The sequence below is a fragment of the Pelodiscus sinensis genome, chromosome 2 (genome assembly GCF_049634645.1).
Source record: "Pelodiscus sinensis isolate JC-2024 chromosome 2, ASM4963464v1, whole genome shotgun sequence".
NCBI classification, from domain to species: domain Eukaryota; kingdom Metazoa; phylum Chordata; order Testudines; family Trionychidae; genus Pelodiscus; species Pelodiscus sinensis.
In genome coordinates this window covers 31,254,379-31,272,762 of record NC_134712.1, presented here as the reverse complement: position 1 = coordinate 31,272,762, position 18,384 = coordinate 31,254,379, and the positions used below count along the sequence as shown (strand labels likewise).

At 43.9% G+C, this 18,384-nt stretch overlaps 1 long non-coding RNA gene across 2 annotated transcripts in view; it reads left to right on the top strand.

The window, feature by feature from the left end:
- Positions 1-6,762, top strand: part of LOC112544066 (uncharacterized) — an 81,278-nt gene extending 74,516 nt beyond the window's left edge. For both annotated transcript variants that reach the window (XR_012901269.1, XR_012901271.1), the window contains exon 3: positions 5,474-6,762. This is a non-coding gene — a long non-coding RNA (uncharacterized LOC112544066). The remainder of the gene's footprint in view (positions 1-5,473) is intronic.
- The last annotated feature ends 11,622 nt before the right edge of the window (positions 6,763-18,384 follow it).

Here is an 18,384-nt window from a genome sequence, read left to right as displayed (position 1 = left end):
CATCGGACCATGAGCTGTGAAATGTGGCCCCACACGCAAAAGAGAATAGCATTTATATCAAAAGCATGTTTTTGTTTTTTTTAAAAAGAGCAAAATCAAGAATCCGCCAGTATAGATGAATGCATTCTTCTGCCAAGCTATAGTACAGTGTACATCTGTATGCCGTAGTATATCTAATCAAATCAAATAAAAGAACAAATCCCATAGCTATCCAACCCTTTTATATCACTGTTTGCATACATGAAAGTGATAAGATGCTGCTCCACATTTGATGTCTGTGTTTGGAAAATCATTGTAAGGTTTAAAGGACTACATTTTAATGATGTATTTTGCCATTTGCTGCAGTAACAATTCAGCAATAACAAAGTCAACTGTTTAATACAGCAGAAGAGACAAGGCAAGTTAAAGTTGTGTTCAGGAAGCCTCACTCTCTATTGGAAGGCTACAGAAAGGGCACAGTGAATGTCATATGTACTCATGTCAAAACAGAATTAAATTTGAGTCATTTATTTCTCACTGAATTTTAAATATACTCCTGTTTGTGCAGCTGACAATAATTTTTTAGCAGATATACATGTGGTTTTGGTAAAGAAGCTTTCAGAGATGGTGGAAGGACACAAAAATGGACAATGTTTTGAGCGGTCTCAGAGAAGGAATGGGAAAGCATGGCCCTTTGTGCCTTTGAAAAATGTCCCCCTTTTGTTATCTCTTTTTTTTTTTTTTTTTTGCCATTACTGTAATTTATCGAATTGTATTCTACCATTGTTTTAATTGCTATACCTGGGAGTTTTCATAAGAGTCATCTGATTATTTCCTGCAGAGTCCATAATTATAGTACTGTGTTGTAAATTCAAGTATAACCACTAATACCATAAATTATAGCATCAGAAGTGGTTGACTCTTGAAATTACAGAGCACTCTCAATAACTCCAACTTTTGTAATTTGAATGTTAACATTTTTAACTCTTTGATTACGGGAGAATAACCTGTGAGTAATACTATTCTCAGTTTTCCCATTGTAAACCAAGTCCTATCCTGTTTTGGTAAATTGGTAAGAGTTAAGAGGTATTGTGATTGTTGGTTCCTAGTTCAAGAAGAGATTCCTTCTAGATGTTCAGGGTTGGATACTATCCAATGCATGGTTTTGTGGATATATTTGGAATGGGCATGAACTATGCAGCCTAGCTCTGCTCCTTCTCCTATTAAAATAAGAAATCCTGATACTGTTGAAATGAATGGAAGTTTTACCATTGATTTAAGTGGAACCAGATTATAGGAAAAGTCACATTTATTTTAAAGATTCAGGATCAGGCTGTCTTGGAGCCTTCTCTATCCAGCCCTGATGTTTTCTCTCTTGGTAGCAAAGGTAATGCTTTGTCAAATCACCTTCGGACCAATTATGGGAGCCACAATGTGAGGTCACAGTCTTTTTCATACGAATAGAAATGGGAGACCCATATAAAAACATACTTTGATAACGGGAAAGGGACATGCAGATCCTCATATTAGGGGCTGCAGGCACTGCCTATTATGAAGGTTGCCTAACATTTTACTTTGTAAGAACCAACACTTTATTTCATATAACTTTGCCAAACTTGAACCATGTGGGCTGAAACTTTCTCTGGTGAGTGTCTGCCTCAGGAGACAGGGAATTTGTGTGGAAAGGAGAAGAGCCTGGGAGTAAGGAAAAACAAGACCTCAAAAAGTGCTCCTGGAGGGGAACGAGGCCTAGTTGGGCCAGAAGACTGGAATTCTGAAGAGAAGTTGAAGGAGTAGAGATTGGGAGTAGGTAGGCAAGGAGAAATAAACGCAGGGACATAGAGTTGGAAGGAACCTCCTGGTCTTTGGGTTCAGTCCCTTGTAATACAGAGAACCCTGCCATATAAATCCTTATTAAGTTCCATCTTAAAACTAGCTAGGTTGTTTGCCCCAATTACTCCTACCAAAAGTGGTTCCAGAAGAGCACACTGTTAGTCTCCTCCTGTAAGTTATACTCTCCATTCTCTTGGTCAGTTTTGTAGTCCTTCTCTGAACTGGTTTCAGTTTGAATTCATGATTCTTGAACATTGGTAACCAGAACTTGTACACTGGATTGCAGACAAGATCTTACCTTCTACAATGAGATGAATACTTCCCTTTTGCTACTGGAAATGTCATATTTGGTGCAGTTTGTGATCCAATTTGCCTGCTCATACTCCTTCTGTGATTGACTAATATGCCCAGGTCTCTTTCATCTCTATCATTTCCACCTATTAAGCACATATTTTATAGCATAAATTCTTGTTGTTGATCTCCAAATACATGACCCTGCACTTTGTACTATTGAATTTAATCTCGCTCCTATTCCTCCAGTCCTCTAAATCACCTAGTTCTTTCTGTATATAATATTCTGCTTCTATTCTGTATATATTAAGCCTCCAGAATTTGTGTCATCAAATTCCATTAACACACTCCAACTTTGTGTGTAATGGTCACTAATGAAAATATTAAGTAGGACCAGTGTCAAAGTAGATTCTTCAGGGACACCACTACCGTGGGATTAGGGACAAGGAGCAAGGGCTGGGGAAGAGAGGACTTGGGCACATTGGAGGGGACAGGGCAGAAAGGGTCACGCTTGAGGGAAATGGGCATAAGAGTGTGTTCCCATTAGAGCACATTCTCCCCTGCTCCTGGAGCGGAATCCAAGGTTCTGAGTTTCCCCATTCCTCTGATGTCAGCAGATATCTGTGAATCCCACGGGCAAATTGTGTGATGATGAGCAGAAAACAAAACAAAGATGCTCTTTGATTGAGATTGGAGTCCTCGGGGGGGGGGGGGGAGATTATCTGATTGTGTAATTAAAAGACTGTGATAATGTATATGCACCAAGAGGCTGATATAAGATTTAATACGCAACCTTAATTCTGGAATTTCCTAACCTTTGAGTGCCTAGCTCTCCAACTGTAATAACATTATTTTAATTTAGTTTTTTGTGTGAAATCTAGATTAGATTCTCTAGACTAATTTTTGAAGCCAAGCAGAAGCTCTCTCTGACTTACAATAGGTCTAATTTCTGGCAGCATTAAGTTTGCTCACATTTCACTTTTAAATCTGTCTTTTGCATTCCCTTACCTCTCTTGTACTCCCTTACTCCTCATTTTTCACCATATCTGGCTTCTCCATTTTGCATTTTTCCCTCTTTCCTATTCACTTCCCCACACCTTATCCTCTCAATTCTTAAATTCAGTTCCAATAGATAATATGCAGGTCAGAACTATGAGGATGGGAATGAAGAAGAGGGGAAAAAACTAACGAGGAGTTATGAGACTATCAGGTCTTATTGTTTAAAAGAAAACACTGTCTGTTTATCAGAGACTTTCACAATGTTAACCAGGATGCATTTTTAAATTTGAAGATATGCTTTCAATGTTTTGATAAAAAGTGACTGTTTGGTAAGAGTTTTGGGGAAAGTTTCTTCCAAACTCTTTAAAGCAAGTGGTCTGAGACACTTGTGAATAAATCCTGCATATGCCACCATAAACCTGGTTTAGCCTATCATTGTCTATCATCATCATCACCCTGACATTTTCTTGGCTAAGTGACAATGCAATGCCCCTTTCCCTGCATGTAAATCATAGAATAATAGGACTGGAAGGGACCTCAAGAGGTCATCGAGTCCAGCCCCCCGCCCTCAAGGCAGGACCAAGCTCCGTCTACACCATCCCTGACAGATGTCTATCCAACCTGTTCTTAAATATCTCCAGAGAGGGAGATTCCACCACCTCCCTTGGCAATTTATTCCAATATTTGACCACTCTGACAGTTAGGAATTTTTTCCTAATGTCCAATCTAAACCTCCCCTGATAAAGTCAGCTTCATCACTATTCTGGCCAAAATATCAAATGTCAAGGTGTAGGTGATGATTCTCCAGGAGGGTAATTTGGTGCCCTCTGTGATTGAGGGCTTTTTAGGCCATGTCTAGACTACGCGGGTTTTCCGGGATACCAGAGGTATCCTGGAAAAACTCTGCCATGTCCAGGGAACGCATTTGCTCTTCTGCTTTTTTTTTTTTTTTTTTTTTTTTTTTTGGGGGGGGGGGGGAAGAGCAGACACACTCTTTTCGAATCCCTGTTTTCTTCCTTCCATGAGAGAGAAGGGCTCTTCCGAAAGAGGATGATTTTCCAAAATTTGGCCCAGTGTGGATGGACCAAATTTCAGAAAAGTCTCTTCCGAAAAAACTATCAGAAAAAGGTATGCAAATTGCGGAGTGCATTTTGCATACCTTTTTCTGATAGATCATTGTAGTCTAGACATAGCCTTAGAGGCCTCTGTTGTTATCATGATAGATTGCCAGGGAATGGCAAGACAGCTTTGCCCTTCTGAAAGCAAAATTTCTTTTGATTCATCTTTGCTGTACTTAAATAAATGAGATGTTAAAGTACAAGACCCTGGCATAATCCCAGTGATATCCACCAGATCTATTTATGGAATAATAATAGAAAAGTTCCAGGTGGCAACTTGTTTGTATATATTTGGCCAAACTATTGGTATTTCGTCAACATTCTGCACCTGTTTGAAGTCAATAGGGATTTTGCCAAGCCAGGATTTTGCTATTAGTGACTGCTTTTACTGTAGATACTATGTACATCTACATATACTATGGTAACAGAATAAATTCACCATTTTTCTTTTGCTTAGCACAATTTGGAAGAGAGATGAAAAGTGCTTAATTGGTAAGATTTGAGATGTGCTGAAATCAGTGAGAGCTACGAGTACTCAGGTCCTCACTGAGCAAGTGCATCCTTATCAAGAAAAGCACTTAAACATGTACCCACGGGTACGTCTAGACTACATGGCTCTGTCGACGGAGCCATGTAGATTTGTTTGTTCGGCAAAGGGAAATGAAGCTGCGATTTAAATAATCGCGGCTTCATTTAAATTTAAATTGTTGCCCCACCCTGCCAATCAGTTGTTTGTCGGCAGATGGGGGCAGTCTGGACGCTCCCCTGTCAGCATGAAAGCCCTTTATCGACCTCCCTGGTAAACCTCATCCTACGAGGCATAATGGGGAGGTCGATAAAGGGCTTTCAGGTCGGCGCGGGAGCTTCCAGACTAGCATGCTGAGCTGACAAACAGCTGATTAGCTGTTTGTCGGCTCAGCGCGGCAGCCATTTAAATTTAAATGATGCCGCGATTATTTAAATTGTGGCTTCATTTCCCTCTGCTGATCAGCCTAATCTACATGGCTCCATTGAAGGATCCATGTAGTTTAGACACACCCTAAGTGCTTTGCTAAATAGGAATGGATTTAAACATGGGCTTAAATTCTTTGCTGCACTGGATCTGCAGTGAAGATTCATATTTTGAATCTTTAGTATGCTAAGAGATCGCTCTGATTTAGATATGGCTCTAATATTACTAGACCTGTTGTTCTTCTCAGATTTTGGTCTCAAATATCTGAAAACTAATTAGATATGTTTTTCTTAATACACAGTCTTGAAGATCTGCTGGTCCCACAAGATGTCTGCCACAATTATTGAACTTTACTGAGACTGTCAAGATGATCCATGCTATGAAACCTTCTCTTTCAGATATAGAAATAACAGCACTTCATCTTTGGCCAAAAGGAGGTGTTTCCTTATTGGGAGGTCTAGTAACTTGCTCACTAGGTATTTTTCTGCTGTTCTGAGTAGTTTCCTCAAGGCAGTGCAAATGCATTGTAGTATTCTGAAAGCTTTTCAAACATTTCTTGCAGTCCATATTTTAGTAGTCTTCATTTTTTCAAGTTCTTTTTAATCCTAGCCCACAAATTATTACAGAATCTTTAATTTTTTTTGAACCTTTACATCAACAGATATTAGAGAGTTACCAAAAAAATCAGTTTGTTGGGATTTTTTTGTTATGATGTAAAGTAGAGGGTTCGGGAATGTGGCCAGCCCCAGGGAGATGCAGAAACAGGCAAACTTGTACTGAGTATCTTTTAACTTATATTAAAATGCTTTTAACTATAACTTTCTATTTAACAGTTTTTATAGGCGTGAGCGCCAAATAACTATTAGCAGGAACAGCAAACAAAATGCAGTGCAATAGAGGAAAATACCCTGAGGTTTTTCCAAGTCCCAGTAATTATCAACAACAGCCCAGGGATTTTTAACAGTTATATTTACATTAATTTCACTCATAAGGTCTAACATCTATCTAAACTCCTAACAGTACTATTTAACAAACTTCTAACTAACTTACTCCTAAATCTATTATTTAACAAACCTTTAACTAACTTTACACAGCAATACTCTCACTTATCAGACACACAAGGAACAACAGAGACAACAGCTTATTCGTTATGCTCTGCAGAAGAGTCAGTTGATTCGGTGAGCGGGAGGGGGCCCTCGGGTGATCAGCCCTCAGACCTGGCTCGCGTTCTGCCTTCCGAATTTTCAGGAACCCTCAACTGGATGCAGGAGGGGAAGCTGTTTTATAGAGAGAGCAAGAGATTTCCCGCGTTTCTCTGTGATAGGCTTAACAGATTCTGTCTACCTAGTGACAGGACTGAGGGGGAAGTGGAAGGGGTGAGATTGCTCTTGGCAGGCGCAAACTTTGCATGACCCTTACCTGTCTGGTTTTTTACTCCTGCTTTTTACTGATCTTAAGTCAGGATTTTTGGTTTGAGGGGGAAGGTAATCTTGGCTAGGAAGGCTATATGCACAAGGCCTGGCCAAAAAAGAGCCTGCTTTTTAGAATATCTACATCCAGTAACTTTTTTTTTTTTTTTTTTTTTTTTTTTTTTTTTTTGGATGTATGAGCCTGAAAGTGGTGAATTGGAGCAGTCTGCACACATCTTGTTTAATAATGGGATTTGCTCATGCAGTTCCCTAATACCTTTTCAAGGCTCAGATTTGGTGATTTACTTTATTATGATGATCTAGAAGATAACTGATGTAGTGTCACCAATAAGTATTCAGTAGTATAAGTAGTCAGTCAGAAGCAAACAAGAGACTGCATCTGTGATTGTATTGTGCCAACTGAAGATGGTAGCAATATTTTATATTGTTGCTGTATATTTATATACTGTATGGTCATAAATCCTCCTTTTCATTGATATTTTAAACTACCTTTCATTAACTTAAGGGAAGAGTCAGCACTGCTGGTTTTCTGGTAGAAAGTCTAAGTACAACTTGGTATACTTTGTGAGTGTAGCTAATGGTGCTTTAATAGAAAGTTTTAATTAAGCACATGTCTCTGCATGCAGAGGGGAAATCAAAGGCTCTTGGGACATTCTACTTTAGACTCACTGAAGGATGATTTTGTGAGAGCACCAAATGAATTTAAATTAATTAGAATATATTTGTCTAAAATAATGCCAGCGCAAGAGAGAGAAGCGGGTATGTAAAGGAGGGTTTACAGATGTTTGTCTTTGCACATGTCTCCTGTCCCATTATCTTTCCATATCTGTTGGAAAATTTCATGAAGATAGCAGCATTATTCAGAGCAGTGATGTGAGGTACAGGACTGTGGCTAACTACTACCTGTTTGTATTTATTATCCTTCTAAATTTTAATGAGTGTGAGAACACTGGTCACTAATATAGTCAGTGATGCTGATATTTGATTTGCCATTCATGAAGCAGATCCTTGTGCACTAAACATCCAAATATATAGTATTTCTATTTGATTGCAAGTTGCATTATATAGGTGTTGTTTGAGTCAGATCAGCTTTCATTTTAAAAAAGGCGGTTTATTAGCCCCCAAGATTGCAGAGGAAAATTTGAAAATAGGTATGCAGTGTAACCTACAGGCAATAGCAGACAAATATTTTTTTTCCTAAGTAATATGATTTTTTTCAGTAATTTGTTTTTGGAGTCCAGAGTAATGATTTTTGAATGCTTGGTGTTGGAAATTCTGAGTATGGGCTGATCTTGCCTAGTTGTTTAGAATAAATGACAATGCTGAGGAATATAGTTTTAATCATTGTGCTAGGCACTGTGTAATATGGGACAAAGTCTATCTGAGTCTTGATCATGATAGTCTGTTCATATCGTTGCTTATGATTGTAGCCAGGTATAACATATATTCAATTTTGTATCCTTCTGCGAGCCAACACCATATGCTACCTTAATGCTCAGAGAGCTTTCTCAGATGCTGGCCCAAACCTATGGGACAAATTCCCACAGGAATGAGACCATCACAGACTCACTATATTCCAATCCAAGTGCAAGGTACATTTCTTTGAGTACCTTCTTTAATATAAACAGAGCAGGATGAACATTAAAAAAAAAAAAAAAAAACACCTGCCAAAACAGTATAGTGTGAGCACAATTTTTGCCCCCAAAGAAGTAGGGTTGCCAGGTGTCTGGTTTTCTACCGGACAGTCCAGTTTTTGGGCCCTCTGTCGGATACAAAAAATCCAGAACCAGACGTGCAATATCTGATATTTCCTGGCTTTCCGGCTGGGTGCTGGAGGGAAGCTTGGCGGGGGCGGGGAAGTGACTGGGAGGCAGGGTGCGATTGGTGCTGGGAGCCCTGGTTGCGTGGAAGGAAGAGGAGGGGCAGCCTAGTCCATGCTCCTGCATGCTGGTCAAGCACGTGGTGGAGCTGCAGCCCAACTGACTCACGCGGGATGGGAGTGCCCTGAGATCTGCACAGCCCGGGTCAGTTCTGCTTCCCACCAGCTGATTTGCTCCCCTGCCCCCTCCACCAGCTCTGCATCCTGGTGGCCGGTTCCTGCTCCAGATCTTCCCCGACCAGCCCTGCTGCACCCCCCTGCCAGTCTTGCTTCTGGCGGCCAGTTCTCCCCTCCTTCTAAGTTCTCCCGGCCAGCTCTGCCTCCTTCCCTCCCTCCCCGATATCGCATTTAAGGAAAGATGTGGAGAAATTGGAGAGGGTCCAGAGAAGAGCAACAAGAATGATTAAAAGGTCTAGAGAACATGACCTATGAAGGAAGACTGAAAGAACTGGGTTTGTTTAGATTAGAAAAGAGAAGATTGAGGGGGGATAGCCGTTTTCAGGTATCTAAAAGGGTGTCATAAGGAGGAGGGAGAAAACTTGTTTATCTTGGCCTCTGAGGCTAGAACAAGAAGCAATGGGCTTAAACTGCAGCAAGAGAGGTTTAGGTTGGACATTAGGGAAAAGTTCCTAACTGTCAGGATGGTTAAACACTGGAATAAATTGCCTGGGGAGGTTGTGGAATCTCCATCTCTGGAGACATTTAAGAGTAGGTTAGATAAATGTCTATCAGGGATGGTCTCGACAGTATTTGGTCCTGCTATGGGGGCAGGGGACTAGACTCAATGACCTCTCGAGGTCCCTTCCAGTTCTAGTATTCTATGATTCTATGATCCTGCAGCCAGCCCTGTTCTGTCCGACACCCTCCTCCCCGCATGACCAGCCCTGCTTCCCATCGGCCCCCCCATCTCCCCTGGCCAGCCCCGTTGCCCCCCACCGCATTAGCTCTGTTTCTTACCACCACCCCCTTCCCAGCCAGCACAGCTCCCCTCCTGGCCGGTCCTTCCCCTCCTCCCCCCATGAAGTGTGGCTGGTATTTTTTTTTAATGACTATCTGGTAACCCTAGCAGTGATCCTATCCCTGTGATTACCACAGAGATTTAAACTGAGAAACAACTTGCCTCCCGTCCTCCTTGAGCCCCCTCCCCCGGCTCACAACACCCCCAGCCCCCATGCTTACCTGGTTCTGCAAGGCTGCCGGCACAAAATGGTCTTGGTGTCTTTTTTTTTTTTTCCCCTCAACAACTTTGGTCTCCCCCCACCTTTTTTCCCCCTTCAACAGAATTTTTTCTGTTTTTTTGGGGGGGGGGAAGGGGGCTTGGTATTTTTGTTTCAACCATCTGGCAACCCTACTAAGAAGCGGATGAAAGAGGGAGGGAACCACATGCGACAGACTTGTCGCTAAATGCACTCAATACTGCAGTATGAGTATGGTTTAAGAATCTAGTCAGAATAACAACTCTCACTTCACTTAACTGGCAGCCACTGAGTGTATACACGAGGAGCTAAATGCTCTTCCTGCTTTTGTTCTATTGGAAGATGTTGGAACATTCATATTATTTTTGAATGCAGACTTTGTGATTTGCACTGCCCAACCTGGTTAAAAATTACCCTATTTTCTTTTGTTTCTCAACATTATAGACAGAATAGTTTTGTGAACCTGTCCCTTTTGAACTACGTGACAAAAACATTCAGAATCAAGTTTGTCGTCTTAAGTATGTGCAATTTGTAAAAGATCTTTCTGAATTTTTCTAATATCCTTTACCAGTCCCATGGACATTTATGTAAAGGTTAATTTGATTACATGAATGGGTAGGGAAGGTCTGTTTCTTACAATAAATAGTCAATCTTTGTTTAAACTGTGCAGCAGAGGCTAGTGTATCATAAGAGCAAAAACAATTAACTGTTTTTATAGGTTTGCTTATAAGAATAGAAAATGTCATCAAAGGGTTATAAAAGTTACTATTAGCTCTATGGTTTAAGCAGCTCTGTAATCAGTAGAGAAACTTAGAGGGGAATGTAATCTGGGAGGAGATGGGAAACAGCATGGAGGTTACTATTAAAAGTTGAGGCTGAGTCAAAAAAAGAAGGTTCTTAATATTTCTGATACTATTCCCAAAATGTTCCCCCCATATCTAGGACAAATCTCTCATTTCCCATCTGTGCTCCCCTCCCCCCCCCAATAAAATCTTTTGCTCCTGTTTGTGGTCTGAAAGTCTGTATGTAACATTGCCTCAGCCTCCTGTCTTTTTTCTTTTATAAAACTAATTTTCAGTTTCTGCCTGCACTGGGAGAGTTTGCAGTGGCCGGTAATGTCACAAAATTATGATACCATAGGAGTCAAGGAACTAAAAGCTGAGCAGTTGTGAGGGAAAGAGTGTTTTAGGTCTTTCTTAGAGGTGTTTGATTTTTGTTTTTTTTGTATAGCATTTATTTAAATTCAGTGTTTAACAGACATTTTGGCAAGTATACATCTTTGTTAATGGAGGTGCAAGAGCTCATAATACACATGCTCTAAAACCCATAGGAATTCCTCCAGGAAAACCTGAGAAGGCTAAATTTAATAATTACTGATCTTTCTAAAGTCAATCAAACAGAATAACCAAATTCCAGAAAACCCTTTCATTTCTTCTTTATATAGTATTAAGAAGCAAAGAAGGGTATTAACACCAATTATTTTAAAACCCATAGCTGGTCATTTATAACAACTTGCCCTTTTTACATAAACTTATTTCAGCAAATCTAAGACTAGGCTCTTGTGGAAAAATAAGACTTTACTCATCAGCAGCTTCCTTTTTATTTGGCACCTTACTTGCTTTGAATAGGGACTAAATCTTAGCTGTTTGTTTTAACCTGCCTGTGATGAGGTGTATTAATCCTGCAATAGGGCTGAGAGGGAGTTAACTTAGCTCACCTGGCTGAGGAGGCCCCACTCCCACAGCCCTGCTGGGCACACGCCAAATGGAGGCAAGCTATACAAGCCTGTGGAGCCGCTCACTCTGGGCTGACTGCCGCTGAGGAAGGCGCTGCTGTTGCTGAAGAGGACCATGCCACAGAGGCCAGCCAGCAGGAGGCTGCATATGAAACATCCAGTCAAGAGGGGAGAAGAGGAGAGGTCTACCCCAAAGACACTGATGGGATGCAGCCCAGGATGGGGAATTGTTCCCTGAGACGTCGGCATATTGCAGTAAGATTCCCCGCCAAGCTATCAGTGGACTGCTCCACTGCTGACAAGGCCCTAGGCTGTGACCCAGCAGAGATGGAGGGGCCAGGCCCTAGCCTTTCTTCACCTACCCTACGCGGGGAACTTTGGCCACATTGTTCTTGTTGCTGGCTACTAGACTGATCTACCCTGACCATAGGAAAATTGTATTGACACTTTGGTTGCTAAGCTGTGTCATATATTGGCTCTGTAGCCAGTAGGCTGTGCTACCCTGACTGCACAGGAATTATATTGACACTTTGGCCGCTGGGCTGTAGTGTACATTGACTCTTTAGCCACTAGGCTCTGCTATCTTGAACACGGGGGGGGGGGGGGGGGGGGAATTAGACAGGTTCAACCTGTATTTCAGACAGTAGCCATACGCTTTGATAAAGGCCTCGGAAAATACCATCTGTGCACTATGGAAAACCAGTATCTACCATGGAGAGGCATACGAAATGTGTAAGTACAACAGTAAACTGCATTATCAGAAACTGGCATAGCTTGTGGACATCTGCCCCATTAAAAAGTCTCAGATGGGGTAGCTGTGTTAGTCTGTAACTTTAAAAACAAAGAGTAGTTCTGTGGCACCTTAGGGCATGTCTACTCTGCAGCGTTATTTCGAAACAACAAAGTGAGCATCCCCACAGCAAGCCCATTATTTTGAAATAAATTTGAAATAATGGGCAGCTTATTTCAAAATCTGTAACCTTCAAATTATGAGGAATAATACCTATTTCGAAATAGCTATTTTGAATTAGTGAATATGGAGACAGCTATTTCAAAATAAGGGGCCCCCATGGAATCCCACAGTGCCCTGCTGGATGCTCTGTCCACAGTCCCCAAAGCTCTATAGTTCTCCTTCCCCTGCAGTCCTTAAAGTTGCAGGCAGAGGGCTTGTGGCTCAGAGCAGACCGTGCAAGCCTGGTGCCACCCACAGCAGCACCATCCTCACTCCCTGCTGTGATGTCTGAGCCCATTGCCCAAGCCAAGACCCCAGCAGTTGCCACCACAGCTCCGGGCAGCTCTCAAGTCCCTGGCTGGAGACAGAAGAGGCAAGCCCCATCTTGGTCTGGTGCAGAGATCCTGGTTCTCCTGGAGATCTGGGGTGATGAGGAGAATCAACAGAATCTCTGCACCAGACAATGGAATGCAGACATTTATGGGTGGATGTCTGCAAGCCTTGCCCAGAGGAGTCACATGCACATGCAGGAGCAAGTGCTTATGAAGATTAAGGAGCTGAGGCAGGCATACCCCAGAGCTAAGGAGGGCAGCTCCCGCTCCAGAGCAGCACCTCAGATCTGCCCCTATTTTGAGCAGCTCCATCACATCCTTGGAGGGGGGCCAGTCCCCACCCGTTGAGGATGCAGGACCCGTTGTGGCATACCCTGAGGGACGTAGAGGAAGAACAGGAAGAGGAGGTGGTGGTGGGCCAGGCCAGCACCGTCTCAAGGACCATCAGCCCTGTCCTGGAGTGGGTGACTCCTTCTCAGGACACATCCTAGGCACCATCCGAGGCAGGGGAAGGCTCATCAGGTGAGTGCCCTCCTTTTCCCTACGCACGCACACACACGGGAGGAGGTGGCAGGCGGCCAGGGACTGCTGGTGCTTCTCGCTCAGCCTTCTTTGCTTGCGGATCACACAGCAGCCCATGCACGTGGATGCACATGAAGCGCACATCCTCAGGAGCCAGCCACAGAGGACCCTTGTGCTTCTGCTCACAGGGTGTCTGCACAGGCCTGCCTTATGCCCGACCCTGGGGTGCGACTCCCCCTCTGCTGGGGTGGGGAGTGCGGTCATGAACATGCACAGCAGTGCCGAGCATGCCACATGGATCTGCCTGCACTCCTGGGGCAGCACCTGCTCCCAGGAACAGCGTGGTGAGGCGGAGGACACCAAGCCTTTGCATGGGAACCTGGTGGGGGCGGGAAGGAAATTAAGGGAACCCCTGCAGCACCCTCCCTAGGAAGTAGCATCTGCCACTGACACACACCTTCCCCCCAAACACCCTGTCCGCCCCCCACCCCAACAGTGGGCAGGGATAGGAGTCCTCTCGCTGTATGGGACGCTGCCACTGCCAGATCCAGTATGCGCACAGCACGGAGGGTAGCTGAGCTGCCCTGTCACCTCCCTTCTCCCACCCGCAGGCTACTGGCCTGGCCACCACCTTCCCATGCCTGCTTGTCCCCCAGGGTGTGGGTCTATTGAGGCTCCCCCCAGGAACATTGGTGTCCCTGCCAGGCCTCAAGTGGCCTTGCTCGAAGCACATCACCTTTATCTGACCCGAGACTGTTTGGTGTTGGCCCAGGGGTGAGGGTTCTTCACAGCTGGACCATTTGTGAGTGGGTAGCGGGCGACAGGCGACACCTCCCGTTCCATCCTCCTGAAGCTGTGGCACCTGGAGGGGAAGGTGGACACAAGAGGACCTGTAGTGAGAGCACGTCCCCTGCCTACATGCCCTGAAGCACTCCTTGGACTGGCAGGACCTCAGGCTCTCGGAGGACCTGGCTCTCCAGTGTACCACTTGGCAGGAGTTGCTGCAGCAGAACCGGTTCCTGTGTGCGGTGTTCACGGCTACCGTTGAGCACCTGGGGTCCGCTTCTGCCTCTGCTCCTGACTACTTCTCTCGCTCCTGCCCCAGCTCCTGCTGCTCCTCCCGCTCCTGTTTCTGCCCTCCCACCTTTGCCCCCTATTCCCCCCCCCATAAGTGGCTGCTGAGGGGTCCGCACATGAGGCAGTGGGACTGCCCGAAGCAGGCGTCTCTCCCAGCTCCATCCCTGAGCCTCTCCTCCCCTTCTTCCTCCCCAAGTTCCTTCCCCAGCCCCTTCCCAGTTATGTTTACCCTGAATAAAAGCAGTTATAGTTGTTGGTTTCAAAACAACAGGTAGACTTTATTGTCTCTGGAAGGAGGGAGGGGGAAAGGCACACTGGGCCACCACAGAGGCCCCTTGTGGTGAGGCCCAGGGGAAAGTTTCACAGCTGGCTTTGGCTGAAACTCTCTCTCAGTGCCTCCCAGATCCACACAGCCCCCTGATGGGCCTGATGGATGGGAGCTGTGTGTGTCTGTTCAAAGGCCTTTGCGAGCTGCTCAGCCTCTGCCCACCATGTGGGCAGGAACATCCTCTCTTACTTTCACAGATATTAATAAGGATGCAACACGCAGCCACCCCCTGTGGGACATTCCGCTCATGGAGCTCAAGGCAGGTGTGGAGGGAATGAAACCTCCCCTTGAGATGCCCAATGGTGCCCTCCACAGCCGTGTGAGCTCTGCCAAGCCTCGTCAAGTGTCCAGTATATGGTTTCATAAGCCAGGGGAGCAGAGGGTATGCTGCGTCCCCCACCATGCACATTGGCGTGTCCACATCCCCGACCCTGATGGTGCGGTCGGGGAAGAAAGTGCCGGGTTGCAGCTTGTGGAAGAAGCTGGAGTTCCTAAATACATGGGCATTGTGCGCCTTCCCTGACCAGCTGACATAAACATCTGTGAACTGGTCTTAGTGATGCACAATAGCCTGCAGGACCATGGAGAATTGGGCCATGGCAAATTAGCCTTTGTGATTGATGTAATCCTATGCCCAGTGGTTGGGAGCCCAGATGGGGATGTGGATGCCATCAATAGCCCCTCCCTCCCACAGTTGGGAAAGCCCATGGCATCAAAGCTAGTGACAATGGTGTCCATGTTGCCCAGGATGATGAGCTAGCACAGCAGGATGCTGTTGATGGCCCTCACCATTTGTAGAAGAAGACGGAGAATCACAGGGTTGCCAGGGCTCTTGGGAGGTCCTTGAGCCAAGTCCTTTCCTTCCCCTCCACCACCACACCAGGAGCAACACAACTTGTCCCCTCCCCCCGCAGGCCTTGGGGAGGGTAGGACCGAAAATACTTCCAGGGAGGGAGCCTCCTCCACCATCATTCCCCCCCATTTCCTTGGGGAAACCCCATTCCAGCAGTTCACAACCATCCTGGGACAATGGCACGAGGGAGTTATACTTGCATGACCACAACTCCGACACACACACACACACACACCCCTTGATTGGTAAATTACCAAAAAAATACCAGTGAATCTGTGGTTTAGGACTTTCTAGTCAATATAGTCTCTTTAGCAGGGAGGCTGAAAAGTTTATACAATTAAAGATTGTGTTAGCAATTTCCCTGGAGCTTGAATATTCCTTCCTGTTTTCATGCCTTTAATAAAAATAAACCCACATACTGCAGGCAAGGAACTGGGCTTGTGCTCTGCTCTCCAGGGAAAAGGTGCCATGAAGGTAGGAGTAGAATACTAAGGGACGAGGTTAACAGTTAACTGTGGAGAAGAGTGCTGATGGGTGATGTTTGAGCCTCCTAAATAAAGTAAGAGATACATAAGATCAGTAGATGAAAAGGATCATTTTTTCATGAGTTGTTTCTACTCCAGTGCAGTTCTTCTCAGGGAAGCACCAGTGGAACCTAATGAATAGCTCAACTGTATTTTCTGAGGTAAAACCTCTAGTAGATCGAAGTCAAGGACCTATCTATGTGAATATTGATAATGAAAATGCATTGTGTATTGTTTAATAGTGCATGTTTATTACAAGCAGGCTCCATAAATACAAATATGATTTCATTCTCTTTTGTTGTTCTGATAGGAGAAGGGAAAGATTGTTGGAGGGGTGTGGAATTCAATTTGGTTTTTCTTGATGATCATGTAGTATGAAGTTTGTGTGCCCTCTTCACTGACATTATATATTTTGAAAACAATTTGACCTGACATTTAAAATTGTTTCCTCTTCATTGTTACTTTCGGGCAGATGGCTGTAGTTTGTAATGTTATTTAGGCAGAAAGCCATTAATCCACCCACAAGTCTGCAGACTGGTAACAGTTGCACAGATGTAGAAAATGATTCTCAAAAACATAGTGGGCACAAACTTTTGTTTTTGTTTTTAAAAAAACAACAACCCCTTTTTTTTTATAAAAGGAGAAGAAATAAGAAAAATTTTGTAGCTCCCATGTCCTCTCCTAACATAATCATAACAATTTGGACAACAGGTGATAAGGGAAAACATACTGTAAAGGCTTTTCCTGCTCTTTTGCAGTAGACTAGCTTTGGATTGATTTTTGTGCACATGGTATTTTCCAGGACCTGTCGTGAAAATCTCTTGAGAACTAACTTTCCACATTGACATATGCACTGGATTCTCTTATCCAAGCTACAGCAGCTTGGGGCTAGGTGAGAAGTGCCTGTCCACAGCTGCTGCAGCTGCAGCAGGCATAGCTGGGGGAGGGGTGCATGTCCCCAGCTGCGGGGCAAACAGACACACAAACAGACTCAGTTATATAGTAGATAGCTGTCTTGGTCCCCATCTCTGGTCCCTTGCTGCCCCCCTCTTGTCATTATGCAGTATAACTGTCCCTCATGCCAGACCCCCTCCCTTTCCATTTTATGAGAAACAATCACTTTCCAGGCGTATCCCATTTTCCTCACCGAGCCACACTTGACCTTGTTTTAAGTTATGATAAGAGAAAGCTGCATACCAAATGTGGTGGCTCTAGCTCTTAACATTTACGAGGAGATCTTGAAGAAACTGATGAACAAACTCTCTCAAATATGTAGATTAGCAGTTAGAAATATACAGTACTACAGTCTAAAAGCAACACAGCTGCTGAGTTTTGTAGCACTGTAGGTTTAAATAGTCCCTGATTGCCCATCTATTAATATATGTTCATTTGAATATTATATATTTTTAAGTGACACACAGGTTTGATACAGTACAGAATAAGTGGAAGTACTCTATTCATTTCAGACATTTATTCATTTTTGTGTCAATGTTGTGAGTGCTTAGAGCAGTAGTGCCCGAGTAGAAGTGCCCAAACTGCAGAGTGCCAAACTGCTGGGTGCAGAGGAATCAACTGAGGGCTATGCTGCAGATCCTGGGCTAGCTCCATGGGGAGGGGAGCACTAAGGAGCTCCACTCTGGCCCCAGCCTACCGCCGACCCCACGTACAACTCAACTCTGCCTCCAGCTCATCTCTGTCCCCTGCTCCACCTGCAGCTCCACTCTTCTCCATGTTCCTTTCACCCTGATGTGGTTGGAAAATGAAAAGAGCATAGTTAATGAATACCGTGCTAGCATTTCTAGAAAAAAATAATATATGTAGTAATGCAATTTGTTTGATAATGACCAAAAGTTTTCCCCTAGGTTTCATATGTAAGGTTTGCATTGACTTTACATCTAAGATGTTTGTATATTTGGGAACATAAATCTGTCTCTTATACTGTGCCCTAGAGCTTCTTTGTCCTTAGCCAGAAGTATCAGACTGTCTGCAACTTCAAAGGAATTATGATTTCAGAGGTTCTTTCAGTTTTATAATTCCTGCTGTGACATTTTTTTGCAGAAAATAATCTGCACTGTACGTGACCAGTTGGTATAACATTTTTAGGTGCAAACAATTGGTGGTGGTGGTGGTTGTGATGCAGCAGGTTTTCAGTTGTGTATATATAACTCACTTTCCTAAATGGAAAAGAATGTTCGAGACCGAGACTCCTATCTTTTTTAAAAATAACCTTTTTTTAAATTTCAGGTTTAAAGCATCCAGAGGCTGATCACTAATTTATATGCAGGGCTTGCTCTTGTCTTCAGACACAGCCATACATTTTATATATAAAATAAGATGCAAGCTTGAGTCTGATTTAGTTATCCTAGTATTTTCAATGTTCTCAT